At 41.6% G+C, this 23538-nt stretch overlaps 1 long non-coding RNA gene across 1 annotated transcript; it reads left to right on the top strand.

The window, feature by feature from the left end:
- Window positions 1-605: 605 nt before the first annotated feature.
- On the top strand, window positions 606-20020 carry LOC117528537. Its single transcript, XR_004565804.1, has 3 exons — window positions 606-783; window positions 11677-11683; window positions 20010-20020. It is a non-coding gene; the product is annotated as an uncharacterized LOC117528537 (long non-coding RNA).
- Window positions 20021-23538: the final 3518 nt, after the last annotated feature.

The following is a 23538-nucleotide window of genomic DNA, read 5'->3' as shown; positions in this document are numbered from 1 at the left end:
ATATTTTTTATTTTTCACAAATTTATTAAAAATGAGAAACTAACAATCACATGTACGTAAGTATTCACAGACCTTTCCCATGAAGTTCAAAATTGATCTCAGGTGCCTCCTGTTTCCACTGATCGTCCTTAAGATGTTTCTACAGCTTAATTGGAGTCCACCTGGGGTAAATTCAGTTGATTGGACATGATCTGGAAAGGCACACCCTGTCTACATAAGGTCCCACAGTTGACAGTGCATGTTAGAGCACAAACCAAACATGAAATCAAAGGAATTGTCTGTAGACCTCAGAGACAGGATTGTTTGAGGCACAAATCTGGGGAAGACTACAGAAACATTTCTGCTGCTTTGAAGGTTCCAATGAGCACAGTGACCGCCATCATCCATAAATGGAAGAAGTTCGGATCAACCAGGACTCTTCTAGAGGTGGCCACCTGTCTAAACTGAGTGATCAGGGGAGAAGGGCCTTAGTCAGGGAGGTAACCAAGAACCTGATGGTCACTCTCTCAGAGCTCCAGCATTCCTATGTGGAGAGAGGAGAACCAACCAGAAGGACAACCATCTCTACAGCAATCCCCAATCAGGCCTGTATGGTAGAGTGGGCAGACAGAAGCCGCTCCTTAATAAAAGGCACATGGCAGCCCACCTGGAGTTTGCCAAAGGCACCTGAAGGACTTTCAGATCATGAGAAAAAAAATTCTCTGGTCTGATGAGACAAAGATGAACTCTTCGGTGTGAATGCCAGCCGTCATGTTTGGAGGTAAACCAGACAACATCCCTACAGTGCGCATGGTAGTGGCAACATCACACTGTGGGGATGTTTTCAGCAGCCAGAACTGGGAGACCTATCAGGATTTTGGGAAAGATTAATGCAGCAACGTACAGAGACATCCTGGATGAAAAACTGCTCCAGAGCACTCTTGACTTGAGACTGGGGCAACGGTTCATCTTTAGGGCCCTTCACACATAGCACAAATAGGTACGAATCACGGCGAAACAGCCCAAATGAGCAAACCCCGAAAACATCGAGCCAGCGTCAGGAGGGGCACATGGTCGGGCAGGTGTGAAAGATCCCGCTGCAACGGTTTCGTGTATGCACGGCATGAACACAGTGCGAGCAGCTGGAGCGTGTTGGTACCACATCGCGCTGCTGCTGTGGAGAAAAATAGTCAAAACCACCACCATAAAAAACACTGCAATTTCCAATATGTAACCTCTTATTATCAAGCGGACAGTCAGGTATGAGTTCCTCTGTACATGACCCATGGTCATAGACGTACAGTCATGAATGACATGAAGGAAGCAGTGCGCTTTATTATGTCTTATTATGTCCACGCAGGTATATAAATAATTACTACAACAACTACATACAGTTACATAACAAATAACTAAAATAAAAGATCATAGAGCAAAGAAAAGGAGAGGGGCACTTTGTTCTGAGCGCTGAGTGAACAGATGGGCGTGTTCGCGTGAGATCTCTGGACCTGGACGTCACAGCTGGAGAACACGTACCATGGTTTTGAAGGACATGACCTTACAACTGCCCCCTGTGACGTGCATGTGTGCGAGCTGTCCTCACGTGGAAATACATAAAACTTATATTGCCTTTGCGACGGGCTGCAGCGGCCACACACAGCGCACCTCAACAAGCTGCTCCATGTGAAACAGATCGTCAGATCATGTGAACACTCAGCTGGTGATCTGACTGTCAAGCTCACACGTGGGTGATGTGACATTCTATTACATCACATTTCATCTCGAGTGACCTTGAAAATGGCTTTCAAGGTCACGTGGCCGCAAGATTTACAGTTAGTAGACTGCCATATCTAGTTACTCATAAACAGTGGTGGGCACAGTTCCACTAACCGGTAATTAGTGAAGCTAACGTTTTCATTCGCGGATTAGCTTTTGAGCTAACATTGAAACCATCAGCGGACCAGTTAGCTTCTGCTAAATTTAGTTCCGCTGACTTTCAATCCACTAACATTTTTTGCTGGCATAGTGAGTAAAGCTTAATGGTCAAAACGTTTGTAAACCCTAAAATCATACGTTAGGTTCCTGTCTGTTGTGTGTGTGCAACAGTCAGGGCCGCTGTGAGGAGTTCAGTCCTGCCACAACAGAAGGGGGTGGCCGGCTGCCATAAACAAGTGTAACTTATTTTTTACACACAACAACACAGATGGTGGCAGAAGACATCAAACGCAAGGCACTTTTCAATCATGCTTACAACATAACACTTCACCAAACGGACTACTCTACTTGAACTAGAAAACACGACAAATCTATAACACTAACAACACTACTAAACCAACATGTACTACAATAACAACAATTTAAAAAAAAAATCCCAACACCAAACTCCATAATGCATTGCAGCAACAGGTCACAATTCAGGAACAGCTCACCGTTGCATTCAATGCGACTGATGAAATCTACCCTCATCATGAGCTTCCCCACCGGAAAAAAAACATAAGTTTTGTCTTACATAAAAATAAGCCACTGCTAATAAAACCTTGATGCTGCAACTGAGAACATGCAACTTAAAGCTATGGTGGTGTTGCACAATGCATTATGCCATCGGCTGTCAAGATAACCTTCATGTTTTTTCTTCTTTGGTGACAGGGATTCTTGCTTCCTGGCTTTTTCTTGCGAGAGCAATATGTACGATGGATTTTACAGAAACGAGGGTTCTCAAACTTGTTAGCATGCAGTAGCAACTAGGAGACAGTGTAGAGGGGATCAACAACTGATTCCTCCTCTTTATCCTTGTCTTCTGGGAAAGCTGCAAATACAAAAGGCGGAGTAAGTATATGCTTTTGGGCTATTGCATCAACACAGCAGTGCAACATATGAAGGACTCATTCTGAGCTTATGAAATCACATTGATTTGTTGTTGCAGATACAATAATGAACAGATGAATGCTATTGTGTGCATTACACGCCTGTAATTTTTTGTGAAGGGGTGGTTATTGATGATTGTTTGTGCGGACATGCTCGCATGCATGGACCATACCAGGAGCTCCTGGTATGGTTGAGTCGAAAAATGATTTGAACCCGAAAGCAAGGAGCTGTAGATGATTTGAAGGAGGCACCAGAGCAGGAGAACCCAAGCTTGACCAGAATGCCATGTATGGCAGAGGACCAGAAGCAGGGGGCCACAACAGAGCTGATGGGAGACAGGAAAGCTGAACAGGGGAGCACAAGAGACTGGTCAAAATAAAGTGAACATGGAGACACAAACAGTGGCGGTCGTAGAGTGATTTACTCCCCGGGCGAAACCTCCTGCGCTGCCCCCCCGCGCACAATAACATGGCCACCACCTCCGCCCCACACCCATGAAAACCACTAACTTCGTCCAGAACACCCACAATCCCACAAATTAACTCACAACAGCTATTTCAAGAACAAATTTCCGGTTTTAATGACTACTGCAATAACAAACACAAAGAAATTGGCACAGTCTAATGTGTCATCATCCATGGACTTATCTGCAATGATCATCTCAAAAGTTGCAGGAGGGCATCATAATTGTTTGCCCCAGTGCTCACTATCCGTGATGTGAAATTCCATCGAGTAGGAGCATTTCTGGGCACCCTTGAGCAGCCTGCAGACTCAAGAAAAGACATCCTCTTTGTGGATTTTGAGAAAAAATGTGGCAAACCCAGAGAGTGACGCAAAAAATATTCTGCACTCAGATAAGCATTTAGCCCCCTGAGACAGAACCAGATTCAGTCTGTGTGCATAGCAATGCACAAACATTGCACTGGGGGCTATTGCTTAACTTTGGCCTGCAAACCATTGAGAGCTGAAGCCATGACAGCAGCCATGGCTTCTTCGTAAGGAAGACTATCAAATGGCTTTGCCAAAATCCGGTCCACAACATTCAAATTGTCTGCCATTATGTGCAGCTTGCTACCTAGCTAGCTCACTAGCTGGGACTGGCGCGACGCTAGTGTGAAGTGTGTCCACCTGTGAGAGCTTTGTGACGGTGGAGGAGCTCAGCAGCACCCGCTGCTCGGTAGGGACAGAAACTGCGATAGAAGTCAGAAAGAGTGATAGAAATCAGTCTCCAAACACAAGCAGCTACAAAAAAAAAAACACCAGAAATAGAAGCTCGATTTGTCGCTAGTCGTTTTTAACAAAGAAAATGCCGCTAAGAGGATTAGGAAAGTCTCCGGTTCAACTCAGAAAGAATGAAAATGCTCCCACAGATGTTTACACCAAAAGATCGCTGATTCGCTCATTTCGCTGTCAATCAAAAAGGGATTCAGCCTCAGACAGATCATCCAATCATCATGCAGAAGCTGAGCGTCCGGGCCGGCCGAGGCCAGCCCACTGCCCCATAGACCCCCAGACACTCTGAGCGTCCGATGGGCGGGACAAAGCCCAGTATTTATCCAATGACTCGTCTCGTTTTGCTGCAGTCTTCGCTTCGCTACTGTTTAAAGCACTGTGAAGCTGCGGGAATGAGTGAGAGGAAAGCCGCTATGGGACGGGATTGGGAAGGTGGGGGCGCCGGTCTGCCGTAACGTAACATAACCACGAACCCCCCGTCAGGACAACCCCCCACCCCGTTTTTTTTGGGGGGTTTTTTTTACCGTTTTTTTTTTCTGCACGGTCGTGCCGCCCCCCCCCGCGATGCCGCCCCGGTCGGCCCGCCTCCAGGACCGCCCCTGGACACAAAGAACACTGAAAACTGCTTTCAAAGAAGATATAGGGAGGGCAGGTACCACAGAGCTGAACTGAGTATCTGGTGAGTGTGGAGTGGAAGAACCAGGGTTAAATACAGGTGAGGATGATTGTTGACTGGTGTGGCAAATCAGCTTCGTGACGGGAGGGGGAGCAGAGCAGAGCAAACACCAAGGCAACACAATACACTCAGATGCCCCTGTACTCCTTTTATTTTTTTATTTATTTTTTTATGTTTTTGGGTTCATCTTTGCACTTAGTGGTGTAGTCTTGATTTAGAACACAAACACCACCACAGGCTAAATGACTGTTCAGTGTAATTAAGCTAAAACGCTCAGTAAATTGCTTCTTGTTGCCACTGATAGGTGAAAACGTCATTATAGTGTCTAGTCGCACAGAGAGGATCACTTTAGAGGTAAGCGGGTGCATGTTTCCCTTACTAAATGACTAGTTATGCAATTATCTTCTTACCTTAGCCTTCGCTGCAGTCACAAGCCTATCGCCGATGAGTGCCTTGTTCTACTTACAAGAGGAACGATGCACAACCTGAATGGAACTCCTTGACAAGGATTTCAGGAATATTGTGTTACTGAAGAATTAAGGCAAACTGTAAAGTTAATAAGACAGCAGTGGGGCCAGCAATGACATACTGTATGTGGCTGAAACAGTGAAGGGAGTGCAGGAGAAGCTGAATGTGGCAGAATTGAGAATTCTGAGATGAATGTGTGGAGTTACAAAACTGAGGGAGGCCAAAGTGGATGTGGATTCTAAGGAGGACTTGGAGATGCACATCCAGGCCATAAGGATGGAGTTTAACACAATCATCAATTGAAGAGAAACAAAAGGAACGAATTTAATAATTGTTTCTCAGCTTTGGTGATGTGATGTGGATTATATCTTCTGGCAGTCCTGCACCTTTGGATAAAATTTGATGTTTTCTTCTTGAAAGATCCTAGATTTGGGTGCTTAACCAAACTAATCCTTAGATCTCAGAGGACTCACTTCAAATAACATACACCGTGCAGGTGTGCAAAGTCAAAAGGTAGAAGTTGTCAAGTGCCTCCTGATTGTCAGGCCAACATCAGCATCCACACACCTCAGGCTGCTTCTTGAGGACCCTGAATCCCTTAAAGGTCCCATTGCTACCCTGAGCAATGCCCCTGAGCTAAGGCTGTGACTGGGAAGCGGAGTCCACGGGAGTGACCCGGCTCTCCTTAAACCCTGCAGGAATGCGTGGTTTTGACGGAGTTCTGTAACCAGAGAGCACTCTCTCCAATCTTTAAGCTCAAAATGGAGCAACTAATCAGTTGTTGTGATCTCCCTACACCTCAGGAATTGACACTTCTTGAGTCTTAAGAGGAGAGCCGCGAGGCATTGTTATACTTCTGGTCTGTGCACCACAGTGACTGCACAGGCTTGTAGTTGGTGATGGGAAAAAAGCCAGTCTTTAAAATTTGATTCAAGGTCATAAACAAGCCTCATCAAGGCGAGTGTGTAAGAATGTGCACCTGTACAAACACCACCTATGCTGCCTGTCCTTGAGATATTCCATTGATTGCCCAATATCAATTAAGAATTTTTGTCCCTGTGGGTTCATGCTCAGTCCTACAACATGCATATTCAGGATACCAAGTTTTGCCTTTTCTTGTTTTCTGACAATCTCATTTACTGTCCAATAACCAGTGGTGGGCACATTTCAGCTAATCAGCTAAACAGCTATTTACTGAAGCTAAACCAATAAGCTATTTATACATTCAGCTGAAGCTAACAATTAATGGCTAAGGTTTTTCATGTGAATGTAGCTTTGGCTTTTTTCTTTCTTTTTTTTTTGTCTCCTTTGGCGGCTCTGTAAAAAACAGATCTAAAGAGGTGAAATTTTAATTGCAATTTTAATATCCGCTAACAAAAAAAAGTTAGCTTCACTAATTAGCTGTTAGCTTATTAGCTTTACAGTTCACTTTGAAAACCATAATTCTCATGGTCAGTGCTAAGTCACTCCAGCAAAGTGGCCAATCCGAAGACAAGAATTCGTACTTCCATGACTGGCCGCTCGGTGAAAACACACACGGGCTGTATGCTGTTTTATTGAAATCAGGCAGTACTTTATTGTGTCTAACTTGCTTGTAACGGCCATCTGACAGCTATCATTGCCTGGAACAATGAGATTATACACCAGGCTGACCTAAAATTAACCGTTTCACATTAAATTGACTTTCATGAGGAGTCTCACCCGTTTGAAACATGACCAAATTATACATGTATTTGTATTGAGTTCGGTGATGTTTTCACCGAGACAACCGCCTTGAGGTTAAATGTCCAGATGACCGACCTTGAGAATTGGCCCATATGGCTTCCACTAAATTTAGTTCTGCTAATTTTAAATCAGCTAACATTTTTTTGAACAATGTTTAATCATACGTTTGTTCCTGTTAGAGTTAATACACTAGTCCAATTAGCAAAATTGATACATCATGCAAAGACAAGCGTCACTTCAAGGAGACAGAGGAGCAGGAGGTCAACACAGAGAAAATGCATTAACTGGATTCTCAAAATTATTTTCCATGTTTGTTCGTATTTCTGAATATTTATCTGTTTTATACAACCCCTGGCAAAAATTATGGAATCACCGGCCTCGGAGGATGTTCATTCAGTTGTTTAATTTTGTAGAAAAAAAGCAGATCACAGACATGACACAAACTAAAGTCATTTCAAATGATAACTTTCTGGCTTTAAGAAACACTATAAGAAATCAAGAAATAAAGATTGTGGCAGTCAGTAACGGTTACTTTTTTAGACCAAGCAGAGGAAAAAAAATATGGAATCACTCAATTTTGAGGAAAAAATTATGGAATCACCCTGTAAATTTTCATCCCCCAAACTAACACCTGCATCAAATCAGATCTACTCGTTGACACTGACCCTATGCCATGACATTGACCCTATGTATCTTTTTACAAGGAATGTTTTCGCAGTTTTTGCTCTATGGCAAGATGCACTATCATCTTGAAACATCCCCAAACATCCTTTCAATTGTCCAAAATATCAACGTAAACTTGTGCATTTATTGATGATGTAATGACAGCCATCTCCCCAGTGCCTTTACCTTACATGCAGCCCCATATCATCAATGACTGTGGAAATTTACATGTTCTCTTCAGGCAGTCATCATTATAAATCTCATTGGAACGGCACCAAACAAAAGTTCCAGCATCATCACCTTGCCCAATGCAGATTCGAGATTCATCACTGAATATGACTTTCATCCAGTCATCCACAGTCCACGAAATCTTTTCCTTAGCCCATTGTAACCTTGTTTTTTTTCTGTTTAGGTGTTAATGATGGCTTTCGTTTAGCTTTTCTGTATGTAAATCCCATTTCCTTTAGGCGGTTTCTTACATTTCGGTCACAGACGTTGACTCCAGTTTCCTCCCATTCGTTCCTCATTTGTTTTGTTGTGCATTTTTCGATTTTTGAGACATATTGTTTTAAGTTTTCTGTCTTGACGCTTTGATGTCTTCCTTGGTCTACCAGTATGTTTGCCTTTAACAACCTTCCCATGTTGTTTGTATTTGGTCCAGAGTTTAGACACAGCTGACTGTGAATAACCAACATCTTTTGCAACATTGCATGATGATTTACTCTCTTTTAAGAGTTTGATAATCCTCTCCTTTGTTTCAATTGACATCTCTCATGTTGGAGCCATGATTCATGTCAATCCACTTGGTGCAACAGCTCTCCAAGGTGTGTTCACTCCTTTTTAGATGTAGACTAACGAGCAGATCAGATATGATGCAGGTGTTAGTTTTGGGGATGAAAATTTACAGGGTGATTCCATAATTTTTCCTCAGAATTGAGTGATTCCATATTTTTTTCCTCTGCTTGGTCTAAACAAGTAACCTTTACTGACTGCCACAATCTTTTTTTCTTGATTTCTTATAGTGTTTCTTAAAGCCAGAAAGTTGCCATTTGAAATGACTTTAGTTTTGTGTCATGATCTGCTTTTTTTTCTACAAAATTAAACAACTGAATGAACATCCTCAGAGGCTGGTGATTCCATAATTTTTGCCAGGGGTTGTATAAATAAACAACATGGGTGATTTTCTGAATTTGGTGCACTTTGTTTCCCACAGGTTTATCGCAAAGATTTTTAGATAAAGTAAACCACAAAATGCATTTTAATACATTAAAACACAAAAATGTATTTTAAAATTTATGTTTTGCTAAATTTTACAAGTTGTTGGGGCGTAGAGGTCAGCGAAATGAGCATGTCCCCACTGACCGGAGTTACTTTTTTATTGAATATAAAACCAATAAAAATAGGCAGTAACTGCAAGTATTTTCTGCTATTATAATCTTTTGCCTGTCTACTTTAATATAAATAAAAGAAATATGAAAAAATACATGAATTATTTATAAAATAGCACTGTTTAATCATGTCTCCTAGTTTTGTTCAACCCTGTAACAGCACACCAATCCCCCCTTCTTAAAAAATAATGGTTCAGTCCAACTTCCACAGCATCCAAAAAGTGATTTGACGCAAGCCTTGTCCCACTCAAACTGTAAAGAGAGGTAAGTGTTGGCATACTTTTTTAAACCTATATTTCATTGTTTTTATCATCAGAGTAACATCATTAAGTTCAAACTTTCAACACTGTACATGCATAAATTATATTGGCTATTGTTTTGGGAAAAAGCAAATAATTGTTTTGGAAAAATATATTAATTTCTTATTTTCCCCAGGCCATATGCTGGCACATACCCTAGCTAATGTGGACTTGTAGCTACTTTTACCTAAAATCTTCAACCCCCTAACAAAAACACTGTTATGGGGTTGAATCACAATTACTGGTTGTGGGGAAGAAGGGGTAGGGATAAATAAGCTGATGCTTCACCCTACCCCTTTTCGGACATGTTGGGTACACAGTAGGAACTTTTTTGTTGTTGTCTTTACTGATCTATCTTGTAATTGTTGTTGTATCAAATGTTCGAAATAAACAGTTTTCATTCATTCATTCATTCATTCAATCATTGTTATAAATGGTAAATGACTGCAATTATATAGCGTTTTTCCATCTCCATCAGATGCTCAAAGCACTTTAAAATAATGCCTCACATTCACCCCGATGTGAGGGTGCTGCCATACAAGGTACTAACTAACATCAGGAGCAACTAGGGGATTAACCCTCTGGGGTCCGAGGGCATTTTTTGGACACTTCACTCACCTGGTATAAATGTTTTATTATGGCTGTTAACAGCTCTCCCTGAATCCCACAATCAAGTTTTATGTCTCTTTTTTTCAGGACAACCTGTTCTTTCATAATATATATGCTTTTTTGCGTTTTATAAGTGTAATAAAGGTTTACAATCAAAAATAACAAAGTAAAAAGTGAAGCGAAAAATAATTTTCCACACACATTTATTCAAAACACACAGCAAAGTATAATAAACAACTGTTTTGACACTTTATAAAGGTAACTTGAGGTCTTGTGTCAAAGACTGTACAACAAAAAAGTTCAAACAATAAACACAAATGCACATTTTGAACAATACGAGGTCTATTAGAAAAGAAACCGACCGTTTTATTTTTTAAAAAAACTATATGGATTTGATTCATATGTTTTTACGTCAGCCAAGCTTGAACCTTCATGCGCATGCGTGAGTTTTTCCACGCCTGTCGGTGACGTCGTTTGCCTGTGAGCACGCCTTGTGGGAGGAGTGGTCCAGCCCCCTCGTCGGATTTTCATTGTCTGAGAAGTTGCTGAGAGACTGGCGCTGTGCTTCATCAAAATTTTTTCAAATCTGTGAGGCACATCCGAGTGGATACCATTCGACAAATTAAGCTGGTTTTCGGTGAAAATTTTAATGGCTGATGAGAGATTTTGGATTGTTTCTATCGCTGTAAGGACTTCCCATGGAGCGGGACGTCGCGCAGCACTCCGAGGCGACGTCGTCATCCTGTTTCAAGCTGAAAACCTCCAAATTTAAGCCTCTGTTGACCCAGGACATTGTGAGATAACGGAGAACTTTCAGAAGAGGTCGGAATCAGCAGTTTATCCAGACATTCCACTGTTAAAGGAGATTTTTTTTAATGAAAGACGTGCGGACGGATTGGTGCATCGGCTCGCAGCCGGCGCGGCGCGCCCGCCACAGGAAAAACACCTCCGTGTTGATAACCATTTGTAAAATCCAATCCAGGCGGCTTTTGGTGGCTTTCAGTTGAGTGAGTATCTGAGAAATTGTTTAACAGCAGGGCATGTTCCAACTTGTCCTTAAGGCTTCCAACGGAGGTGTTTTTCCTGTGGTGGGCCGATGCGCCAATCCGTCCGCACGTCTTTAATGAAAAAAATCTCCTTTAACAGTGGAATGTCCGAATAAAGTGCTGATTCCGACCTCTTCTGAAAGTTCTCTGTTCTCTCACGACGTCCTGGGTCAACAGAGGCTTAAATTTCGAGGTTTTCAGCTTGAAACAGGATGACGACATCGCCTCGGAGCGCTGCGCGACGTCCCGCTCCGTGGGAAGTCCTTACAGCGATAGAAACAATCCAAAATATCTCATCAGCCATTAAAATTTTCACCGAAAACCAGCTTAATTTGTTGAATGGTGTCCACTCGGATGTGCCTCACAACTTTGAAAAAATTTTGATGAAGCACAGCGCCAGTCTCTCAGCAACTTCTCAGACAAAGGAATTCCGACGAGGGGGCTGGACCACTCCTCCCACAAGGTGTGCTCACAGGCGAATGACGTCACCGACAGGCGTGAAAAAACTCTCGCATGCCCACAAGGGTTCAAGCTTGGCTGATGTAATCACACGTGATTCAAATCCATATGGTTTTTTAAAAAAATAATAAGGTCGGATACTTTTCTAATAGACCTCGTATATACAAAATGGTCTATGCGTTTATGCTCCAGTCTGAGGAGCGGCCCCTCTCCCACACCCCATTGATATGGTAAACAGTGCTTTACACCAGAGGGAGAGAGCCACAGAGTAATCCAGTAACATTCAAATGCAAACTAGTGGAGCAATCCTGATAGTTACACACTCTTTGTTTGAGCACATGAGATTGGCATGCGAGGCTCTCCGTCTGCTTTCACTTTCGCTGTGCTTAATAGCGCAGGGCACATTGGAGGAGTTAGGGGGCTATTCAAACGGGCAAACTAGTAAGATATCACTCCTGAAAATGATCTTTGGTTTATCACGTGAGGTGAATCTGCCCTACGATTGGATTTTGGAAAACCATGTGACGGTGAACCAATTCCAATTGGACATTCACATTGGACACGTCATCACACAGCTTCTATGAGGAGTACAAAGACGGCCGATGGTGGATGGAAAGTCCGCGGAGTTAACGTTTCAGAAAAAAAAAGTAAGTTTTTATCTCATATCATTAAAAAGTTATTTATAATTTATACTCAACAAAATATAAACGCAACACTTTTGGTTTTGCTCCCATTTTGTATGAGATGAACTCAAAGATCTAAAACTTTTTCCACATACACAATATCACCATTTCCCTCAAATATTGTTCACAAACCAGTCTAAATCTGTGATAGTGAGCACTTCTCCTTTGCTGAGATAATCCATCCCACCTCACAGGTGTGCCATATCAAGATGCTGATTAGACACCATGATTAGTGCACAGGTGTGCCTTAGACTGCCCACAATAAAAGGCCACTCTGAAAGGTGCAGTTTTATCACACAGCACAATGCCACAGATGTCGCAAGATTTGAGGGAGCGTGCAATTGGCATGCTGACAGCAGGAATGTCAATCAGAGCTGTTGCTCGTGTATTGAATGTTCATTTCTCTACCATAAGCCATCTCCAAAGGCGTTTTAGAGAATTTGGCAGTACATCCAACCAGCCTCACAACCGCAGACCACGTGTAACCACACCAGTCCAGGACCTCCACATCCAGCATGTTCACCTCCAAGATCGTCTGAGACCAGCCACTCAGACAGCTGCTGAAACAATCGGTTTGCATAACCAAAAGATTTCTGCACAAACTGTCAGAAACCATCTCAGGGAAGCTCATCTGCGTGCTCGTCGTCCTCATCGGGGTCTCGACCTGACTCCAGTTCGTCGTCGTAACCAACTTGAGTGGGCAAATGCTCACATTCACTGGCGTTTGGCACGTTGGAGAGGTGTTCTCTTCACGGATGAATCCCGGTTCACACTGTTCAGGGCAGATGGCAGACAGCGTGTGTGGCGTCGTGTGGGTGAGCGGTTTTCTGATGTCAATGTTGTGGATCGAGTGGCCCATGGTGGCGGTGGGGTTATGGTATGGGCAGGCGTCTGTTATGGACGAAGAACACAGGTGCATTTTATTGATGGCATTTTGAATGCACAGAGATAGCGTGACGAGATCCTGAGGCCCATTGTTGTGCCATCCAAGAACATCACCTCATGTTGCAGCAGGATAATGCACAGCCCCATGTTACAAGGATCTGTACACAATTCTTGGAAGCTGAAAATGTCCCAGTTCTTGCATTGTCGGCATACTCACCGGACATGTCACCCATTGAGCATTTTTGGGATGCTCTGGACCGGCGTATACAACAGCGTGTACCAGTTCCTGCCAATATCCAGCAACTTCGCACAGCCATTGAAGAGGAGTGGACCAACATTCCACAGGCCACAATTGACAACCTGATCAACTCTATGCGAAGGAGATGTGTTACACTGCATGAGGCAAATGGTGGTCACACCAGATACTGACTGGTATCCCCCCCCCCCCAATAAAACAAAACTGCACCTTTCAGAGTGGCCTTTTATTGTGGACAGTCTAAGGCACACCTGTGGACTAATCATGGTGTCTAATCAGCATCTTGATATGGCACACTTGTGAGGTGGGATGGATTATCTCAGCAAAGGAGAAGTGCTCACTATCACAGATTTAGACTGGTTTGTGAACAATATTTGAGGGAAATGGTGATATTGTGTATGTGGAAAAAGTTTTAGATCTTTGAGTTCATCTCATACAAAATGGGAGCAAAACCAAAAGTGTTGCGTTTATATTTTTGTTGAGTGTAGTAAAGCTTGGTCCCAGCCATCGTATACGACAGCGTCGGTCCCAGAGGGTTAAGGACCTTGCTCATGGACCCTTAGTGATTTTTCAGTCAGGCTGGAATTTGAACCGAGGATCCTCTGGTCTCAAGCCCAACGCTTAAGAACTGCATAATGTTTTAAAAATGTTATGAATCACTTGAGTAAAACTGCTATGCTATTACTTCCACACTTTCCAACTCTCATAAATGTTCAAAACATCAGTACCAGAATCTGGCACATTCAGAGCAGTAAAGCTTTTTTGACTGCTGTTCTTATCTGTTTTAAAGTGCCTCTGTAGGACAATAAAACCTGTTTTACCTGGTTTTTCTTGAGGTTCTCTGCACTGGGGTCCTTGCCAAAATCCAGTAAGCCAAGTTGGAGTTCCAAGCAAGCACTGCATTATGGGATACAACTAATACAACAGTCTGTTACAATATGGCATCTGCTAGTTTGTTTGTTGATTGTTTTTGCTGGAAATGGTATAGTCTTGTTAAATCTTAGCGTGTTTGAGGTATCCTGCTGGCAGGAAAGAAAAATGAGTTAGCTGTGCTTGCTTATGGCACTCAGTCAGGTTAACAGCCAAACAACAAAGCTTATTTATGACCGCAGATTGGACAAACTGTTTCTGGTGAGGATAACTGCTTTTATCACCGTGCTTGCTTTATTTATTATTTTTTTAAATTTGAGTAGATTTTTTTTTTAAATGAAAAGACTGAGATATTAAGCTTCAATATCTGCTTGGCATCTCATCTGCACTTTTCTGCCATGAAAAAACAAAACAAAAACAAACTATGTACATGCTCATTTCATACTGTATTTCTTGATGTGAGTCTGAGAATTTCAAACATGGGTCACGAACACCCTTATTGAATTGCCACCAAATGGGAATGTGAAACAAAATGAAAAAAAAAAAGAAAGAAAATGTTCAAAAACTTTACATCACATTCATCAGGAAACAGCACAAGAATGTTGAGTTCACCATTTCAGAGCACAACCAAATATAAGGCCACATTTCTTTCATGATGCAGATTGGCATAAATCACCAGAAAACGGCACACAAACTATGAAATTAGATCAGAAATAATGTACACTTAGCCATATTCTTGCGGTCGCGTATACGTCACTTCCGGCGAAGTGGTGAATCCAAAGGCGAGAATTCATACTTCCGCACACGTGTGCGACTGGTCGCTTAGTGAAAACATGCTGAGGCAGCTGTTCTATTGAAATCAGCTGGCTTGGTTTTGTCTCTAGCTTGCTTTTATCAACCATCTCATAGCTATCATTGCCTGGCACGATGAGATTTACCTTAGATTAGACTAGATTACATATAACATTATTGATCCCTTGAGAAGACTCAGGGAAATAGAATTTCCAGCAATATTGTATAGCAGTACACAGGGTAAGAAGCACGCAGAGTATCAAAAGTGAACCAACCTTGAGAATAAATAAAGGGCATCCGTCCATGTTTACATGACCACTAACCCTTCACCTGGAAATAAAGAGCGGCGCTTGACACATGCACACTTGGAAGTCCAACTTGGCTTATACAGTAGTGTTCAGAATAGTAGTGCTATGTGACTAAAAAGATTAATCCAGGTTTTGAGTATATTTCTTATTGTTACATGGGAAACAAGGTACCAGTAGATTCAGTAGATTCTCACAAATCCAACAAGACCAAGCATTCATGATATACACACTCTTAAGGCTATGAAATTGGGCTATTAGTAAAAAAAAAAAAGTAGAAAAGGGGGTGTTCACAATAATAGTAGTGTGGCATTCAGTCAGTGAGTTTGTCAATTTTGTGGAACAAACAGGTGTGAATCAGGTGTCCCCTATTTAAGGATGAAGCCAGCACCTGTTGAACATGCTTTTCTCTTTGAAAAAGGGAAAATGGGACGTTCAAGACATTGTTCAGAAGAACAGCATAGTTTCATTAAAAAGTTGATTGGAGAGGGGAAAACTTATACGCAGGTGCAAAAAATTGGAGGCTGTTCATCTACAATGATTTCCAATGCTTTAAAATGGCCAAAAAAAAAAAAAAACAGAGACGCGTGGAAGAAAACGGAAAGCAACCATCAAAATGGATAGAAGAATAACCAGAATGGCAAAGGCTCACTCATTGATCAGCTTCAGGATGATCAAAGACAGTCTGGAGTTACCTGTAAGTGCTGTGACAGTTGGAAGACGCCTGTGTGAAGCTAATTTATTTGCAAGAATCCCCCGCAAAGTCCCTCTGTTAAATAAAAGACATGCAGAAGAGGTTACAATTTGCCTTAAGAGTAACCTTAAGAGTGTGCATATCATGAATGCTTGGTCTTGTTGGATTTATGAGAATCTACTGAATCTACTGGTACCTTGTTTCCCATGTAACAATAAGAAATATACTCAAAACCTGGATTAATCTTTTTAGTCACATAGCACTACTATTATTCTAAACACTACTGTACATTGGTGCTCAGTGGCGGTGCCAAGGGGGGGCTTGGGGGGGCTTAACCCAACCCAATAATGAGCCAAGCCCTCCCTCAGACCCCCCCCCCCCTCAATAATTCTGCCAATAATGTGAATAGTGACTGACATATTTGTGGATCTCAACTGCACTTTTGCGCTGAGAATGTCTCAATATTGCGTAACTGAGCAAAGTGATGAATGTGTGTGTTCGGTGATCCACCAATGCTGAATCACCCTTCACAAACAGAATTTTCAGTTTCGCAAATAAACATTTATTTGTAAAAACCCACACACAAGTTACAAATCAGAAATTTGTGTTTGTGGCTCACAAAGCAGGTGTACAAATCAAAGGATATTTGTAGATCACCCTCTGTGCATTTGCAGGTATTAATGAGACAAATTTAACTCCATACTCCAAAAATTTAGGTTTCCTAAATATTTATTACGGCTACTCTTAAAACTTCACTTATCTTTATTTATACCTATATGCAAGTTTACTGAACTTGCAATCATTCTAAGTGATGTGTGTGCATTGATACCACATTTTAGAGGAGCACGGGTGACTAAAACATATACCTTGGTATTTATAAAGCAACTTACTATATATTGTTCATTTCGACAACATTTTGTGGAGCCCCCTCCAACTTTTACCCCAGCTCCCCCTCAGCCCCCCCAACAAAAATTTCCTGGCGCCGCCACTGTTGGTGCTGCCCCTAGTGGCAAACCAAAGTTAGGCAAAAACTACACCAAAGCACTACAGCACGCTAGTAAAAACCTAAAGATGTTCCCTGGGTTTTACCTAGAAAATAAATGTCTACATTACATAATTTCTCCACTGTGAGATCAATAAAGTATATCTCATCTCATCTCAAACAAAGAATTGTATCAGATCACTTTGAATTGTATCCCACCAAATTCAGTTCTTTCACAATAAATAACATTTCAACCCTGAATCATACCACAGCCAATGTATCTAGACATGTATCACATTGTTTTTATGAGAAAGAGATGAAGACTCCTCATATCTAATAATGCCAGAAAGTCTTTGTCTTATTCCTTTAATTTTTTTTCCATTCACTTGTTTTCTTACATCCGACAATGTTGGATTGGGATCTGTGACTTTGTATGGGGGCCGTTAATAAGAACAACAATTAAAGAGGTAAAAAGTTGCTATAATTATTTTTTAAAAGCATGCATCGTGCTGCTGCCAGAGGAACTTGCTCAGAGCTGATTTGAGTCAGGGGGAATTACATTAACTGCTGTTAATCATTACCACAATGCGTGCAAAAAGCATTACTATACGACCCATAAACTGGGAAGCGCTTCTCTCCTGGAAGTAAACGCTTTCATGGCTCACTTAGGTGTGGTTGATATAGGAATGGTACTGTGTTGAGAAAATTTAGAATCTACCTCCAGTAGCACCAGGCCTTGCGGCAAATGGAGCATCGTAAAACATCATCTAACCCAATATGCCAAAGTGGTCCTAATTGGTCTTAATCACGCTGTAATCCCAACATTCTGCTTTCCAGATGGTTTTCCTTTGGTGGTATACAATCCTTTCTCGGCTCTTCACCCCCTCCCCTGTCTTCCTTCCTTTGTAGTCGTCTTCTGTCAGGACACGTTAACATCATTCTCATCAAGCAGAAATGTCACTCCATTATGCTCTGACTGAGAACCCTACCCTTTTTTACGTACACATCACCACCACAATTATCACTGCTACCAGTGGTCCCCCCATCTCTTGGCCCTGATTAGTGGTCCGGCATATGGCTAGTGAAAGATGGAGAGAAGGATGGCTAAAGTACTAAGTGAAAACGCCATCTGACATACCAATTGTAGTAATTATAGGCTTATAGTTAACTGAGAACAGGCTTGTGTGCCCCCTATGACAACTGAGCGCAGCCAAAGATGACTTGGGTCTGTCGATTGATCCATTTTGCTCTCATGGCTTTTTATCTCCAGCCACTACTGTATGAACAAAGCATGTCTGTCTTAAGAGAATAAGAACCAAATAACAATATATGTTAGACACTTGATACTTACACCTTAGGTCATTCGGGGAGCCAGATAAGCTAAATGCATTTTAAAGTTATTTGGTACATATACAGTATATGATTGTCATAGATGATAAAGTGAGTTTGCTTTGAACCACAAGAATCCATTAATGTATTTTTAAGCACTTGATATTTACACTACTGATACCCCTAGTGGAGTAAATGGGTTAATTACGTTAGGGTTGTGTGGAGAAAATTTAAACTTTACATGTAATGAAGTGGTTTCTCTTTCTTAATAAATAGTATGCTGCAGACACTTGATACTTGCACCTTGGGTACTTCCTGGGGAGGCGGTGGTCTATTGGTTAAGTGTTGGGCTTGAGACCAGAGGATCCTTGGTTCAAATCCCAGCCTGACCGTAAAATCACTAAGGGCCCTTGGGCATTAATTTCTGTTGACTTGTCACATTCTTGTGTGGGGTCTCCACAGCGGCTCCAATACAGATCTATATGATGATTTGGCAGAAGTTATATTCCAGATGTCTTTCCTACACACCTTCAGTTGTATATGGAGAATTGGCAAGGGTGGCCTCAAACCAAGTGCCTTCTCGTTACGAGGCAAGTATGGTTACCAGTTGCCCCACTGTGCTACACATACAAATAATAACCTTGACTGGTATGAATCAGCCATAAACCAAGAATGCTTGCCATAGACTTTATTCTCAGAAGGTATATACAGTATCTTGTGTTGACAGGCATGATGACATATTGGATATCCCAGTTAGGACAAACTACATTTTCATCAAAATTCTACAGTGCCTAAAACTCATCTTTCCTCCTCCATTACATCTAAATTTAGATTCTTTACTTTTTGATTTATGACTTTGCACTTAAATTTACAGTGTGCAGGGTTTAGTTTCCTCTAGTGGTGAGGGTACAGCTTTTCATTTCCTTTGATTTCCTTTCATTTCCTTTCCTTTCATTTTCCTTTTCATTTCAGCTTTCCTTCAGCTTTTTATTTATTTGGCAACAGCCAAATAAATACATAAATAAATACTGGTTTAGCTAACCAGTAAACAATGACGTTGTGCTGCAATGCACAATGGGAGTGTGGAGTTTTGGGTTGTTGTTTTTATTTTATTTTTAAATGTGTTTTTGTGGTTCATGTTCGTTTAACAGGGTTATTAGTGTTATTATTGTGTTTTTTTGTAGTTCAGTTGGTTGAACCAGTTTAGTTACGTAAGTGTCATGTTGCTGTTACCATGACTGAGTTAAGTGTCATGTTGCTGGTACCATGAGTGAAATGTGTATTGCATTTGATGTCTTCTGCTACCATCTCTGTGCATACAGTGGCTTGCAAAAGTATTCAACCCCTTGGTATTTCACACATTTTAATTTGTTTATGGCATTTTAAATACAAAAAGTAAATCGGGCTTCTCAGTATATCATCTTGGCTTTTATATTTTAATTAATTTATAACAGGTTGTAGAGATTTACTTTCAGTTTGAGTTTAAGGAAGATAATTTTACAAATGTTTGTACTGAGAAGCCTGATTTACTTTTTGCACTTGAACCACCATAAACAAATTAAAATGCGTGAAATACCAAGAGGCTGAATACTTTTGCAAGCCACTGTATCTAAAAATAGGAGCACCTACTTGAAGCAGAATATGGAAAACATAAAAAGCTTTATGTGCTTGAGTGTGTGTGTGTGTGTGTGTGTGTGTGTGTGTGTGTGTGTGTGTGTGTGTGTGTGTGTGTGTGTGTGTGTGTATAATTTTGATCACAGACAAACTGAGGACAGCTGACATTTGCCGTTTGGTATGCTTATGTAGTTTGGATCAAGAATGAACGCTGCCAAAACACATTGATAGGACTAAGGTTTTTGGAGAATATGCATGTTAGCTAATGTTGCTAATTACATTGTGGACTACCACACCATTCCAGCAAAGGGGGGGTCTTTATATTAAAAGTGTGAGTGCGTGTGTAAATTTATTTGGTAAGTTCAAAGTAAGTTCATAATATAACTGTAAATATGTTAAAAATACATGGATGACACAAGAAAGTGAAAAACATTTATTTCAATTGTAGTCCATTTAAAAATCAAATGACAAAATAGAGGTTAAAATATAATAATAATAATAATAATAATAATAATAATAATAATAGTGTGTATATGATAACAAGAACCTAAACAATTTCTAAATACATTAAGACAGTAAATTAACATTAAAAATTACATAATTAACAGGAAAAAAAAGGCCACGTTCTTCTAAAAACTGTTGTGGTCTAAGGTCTAAGTTTAAAAAACATTCTGGACTCACATTCCAACTCATTATAGAAACTTTGTATAATTTATTACCACCCTTGAAAACTGTCAGCTCCCTATTTTATAAAGACTACCCAATCTAGAGCCCATGGATCCCCACGGGCAATGCACTAGTAATATTTATAATCCTCTTTTGCATAATAATGAGGGCTCTCAAACTTATTTGCATGAGCAAACAGTAAACAGTAGAGTGCAGCCACTGAATCCTCTCCTTTTTCTTCAGTCTTCCCACCACGCTGCAAAATATCAAAGAGTAAATGTGTCCCTTTTTGGGCTACTGTATCAACATGCTGCTGCCACATGATAGCCTCCATCAGTGGCCTGCTCCCATGTAGATATGAAAGGCTTATTCTGGGCTTATGAAAACACATCAGTTTGTTAGTACAGGTAATTATTATACAAATAACGCGTCACTGGTGATACTCAATTTTCGACCATAAATTCCAGCATGAATGTTTGCAAATCATCTGACACAACAGGGCTATTCCCATTCTAATCCAATTCTGTCGTTTGCACGGTTTGTTTTTCTGTAAGTAATTTGGTCGGTGAAGGGTGTGGTTGGCTCATCAAAGCTTACTGTAGCAACAGCATCTTTATGCCAAACTGGAAATTCTGTGAGCATGTTTCTCTAAACCACACACCCAGTAGTATCTGAGTGGGTGGGGTTTGCAGCGTGCAGTGGTACAAAACGTATGGAACCAAATTTGCATGCTAAATGGAACGCAAGACAAATGGAATGAATAATCCATGTCACGTGACATACAAACCACCAATCAAATGACAAGGATCCACTCAGCCGTTATATAAACATTAATGAAAAGATGGTTGTGAATGCTATATTCCGTTTCTGCAGTTAATATAAACACCCCTGAATCTTACACACTGTAGCTTTAAGTCAAAGTCTGTTCTTTCTGCTTACAATTGTAATGTAATGGTTGTAAGTGTTGATGCATGCGCGTGTCTGTGTGTACATGTGTGTGAGTGAGTCTTTGAGTCCTTATTTCAGGGCTGCAGCCGTAAAGCAGCCTTCATCAGCTATTTTCCACACTGGCACCAATAGAACGGTTACATTTGTGTGACTATAATGTCTGGGGGCTGGACACAATTTTTCCTTCGTCCCGCAAGAACCACAGTGAGACAGGGCAGCTCTGTCTCCCCCCTGTCCTTCCTACATCTTCCCCTCCCATCTTCGATATCCCTGTGCCAAGAGTCTGATTTGTGACCGTGTCCTCCCTTCCTTGCCTCAGAACTGACTTAGCACGGGGGGTGCGGTGGGAGTTCCCAGGGATTTAATGGAGGAGGGGGATGAAGGGGAAGCTGGGGTCAGACCACCACAGAGCCAGGGAGACCCCAGTCTTCCTCCTGGCGCGTTCCCACTGCTCCCAACACGGCACATACGTGTTTAAAAGGTCAGGTTTTGATAGACAACAGAGCAGCGGCAATTATGCTGCTATTTCTCAGTGGCTGGAAGTCCCCTGTTTTCTGAGTGTGTGTGTATGTGCACAGTGTTTTTTTTTTTTTTCTTTACTTCATATAGAATAAAGAAGCAGTGTGTTAAGGGGAGACAGGGGAACTGCAAGTTAAAACTCGTGCCTGCATTACTGCATGTCTGCTTCTGTAAAATAAGGTAGTTTGCATGAAGCGTGCACGAGTAGATTTGTATGTAGGTTTACTCACATTTCACCTCAAAGGTTTTCTCGATGAAATTTCCCTCCTCCCCTTCCTCGATGTCTCCTACTTGTCCTGCACCGCTGCAGTCCCTGGTTGCGATCAGGAGTCCATCGCTGACCTAAACATCGGGTTCAAACCTCGGAGCCACAGGAACTGGACACAGAGTCTGCAAGAGGTGTGCAAACATGCTCACACCTGTGTGCGCAGCCGCTTGAACTCCATTCAGCCTCTGCACAGTGTTTTCTCTCTACCGTGCTATTTCTCATCTCACACCGAACACCTATTTCAAGCTCTCTGAGGATGCTATCAGAAAGCATAAAGTAAAAAAAAAAGTCAACATGGAGTTTTGACAAGAACAGACCACAGTTTGACACATCTGGAGATCGTGCAGAGAGGATACCACGGTCCCTTAACAACTGGAGTGTGCTGCTGTACTGTGTAATGTGTTACAGCTGGAAGTTTGCCGTGCACCACCAGCTTTGTGCATTTATGCTAGTATGCAAGTGTGCATGTAGTGGAACTGTGGATCCCAGGCTTGGAGGGTGCACGGTCTTAAAAGTATTCAAAGTCCCATTCAGGCATGCACTTTGCACCATGAATGCACACCACATGTGACATCACAGTCGGACCTTTTCCAGAAGAGTCCTGCTTGTAGTTTTTCTTGCTTATAGGTCCTTGGAGCACATCAATAGAATCTGCATTAGCGGGGTCACACACACAAGGCCGCAGAGTAAATCCCGATATGACACCTTGAGGAAGTAGGGGCGTGCCTTCGGCATACCCAGCCAAGTCACCAACCTCCTCTTGGCCTGAAGCTAGATAGATCTGCCCCTGCCAATCACATGACAAACCAAACACTCACCACATAGAGGTGATGCTTTTAAATCTACACCTTGCATGCAGCATATTCTCATGAAGCAAAAAGTTATGCACAATATTTTGTGCCTAATCCTATGAATATCCAAATAAGCTTTCAGAACCTAGAGTTGGGGATAGGGCTAAGAACAAGAGGAACAAGAGTGATCATATTTCTGATGTCCGCCAATCCGGATCTGGATCACCTCCAAGTTTTGAAGTAATCCTTCAAAGCCTATATGGGAAATCTTGATCCAGAGTCTGGATCCAGATCACCTTCAAAATTCAGTGGAGTCTTCCATGCCATAATATCTATGTGTAGTGCAAATTGGGTGAGAATCCATGAAGTAGTTTTGAAGTAATCCATCAAAGACTGTATAAAGTAAAATCTTGATTCAGAATCTGGATCCAGATCCAGATCACTTCCAAAATTTAATGGAGTCTTCCTTGGCCTAATATGAATCTGTGGTAATAATTTTGTCAAAATCCATGTAGTAGTTTTGAAGTAA

Source organism: Thalassophryne amazonica, chromosome 16 (genome assembly GCF_902500255.1).
Source record: "Thalassophryne amazonica chromosome 16, fThaAma1.1, whole genome shotgun sequence".
In the NCBI taxonomy this organism is placed as follows: Eukaryota; Metazoa; Chordata; class Actinopteri; order Batrachoidiformes; family Batrachoididae; genus Thalassophryne; species Thalassophryne amazonica.
The sequence above is the reverse complement of the archived record's forward strand: the minus strand, read 5'-3'. Positions and strand labels throughout refer to the sequence as shown.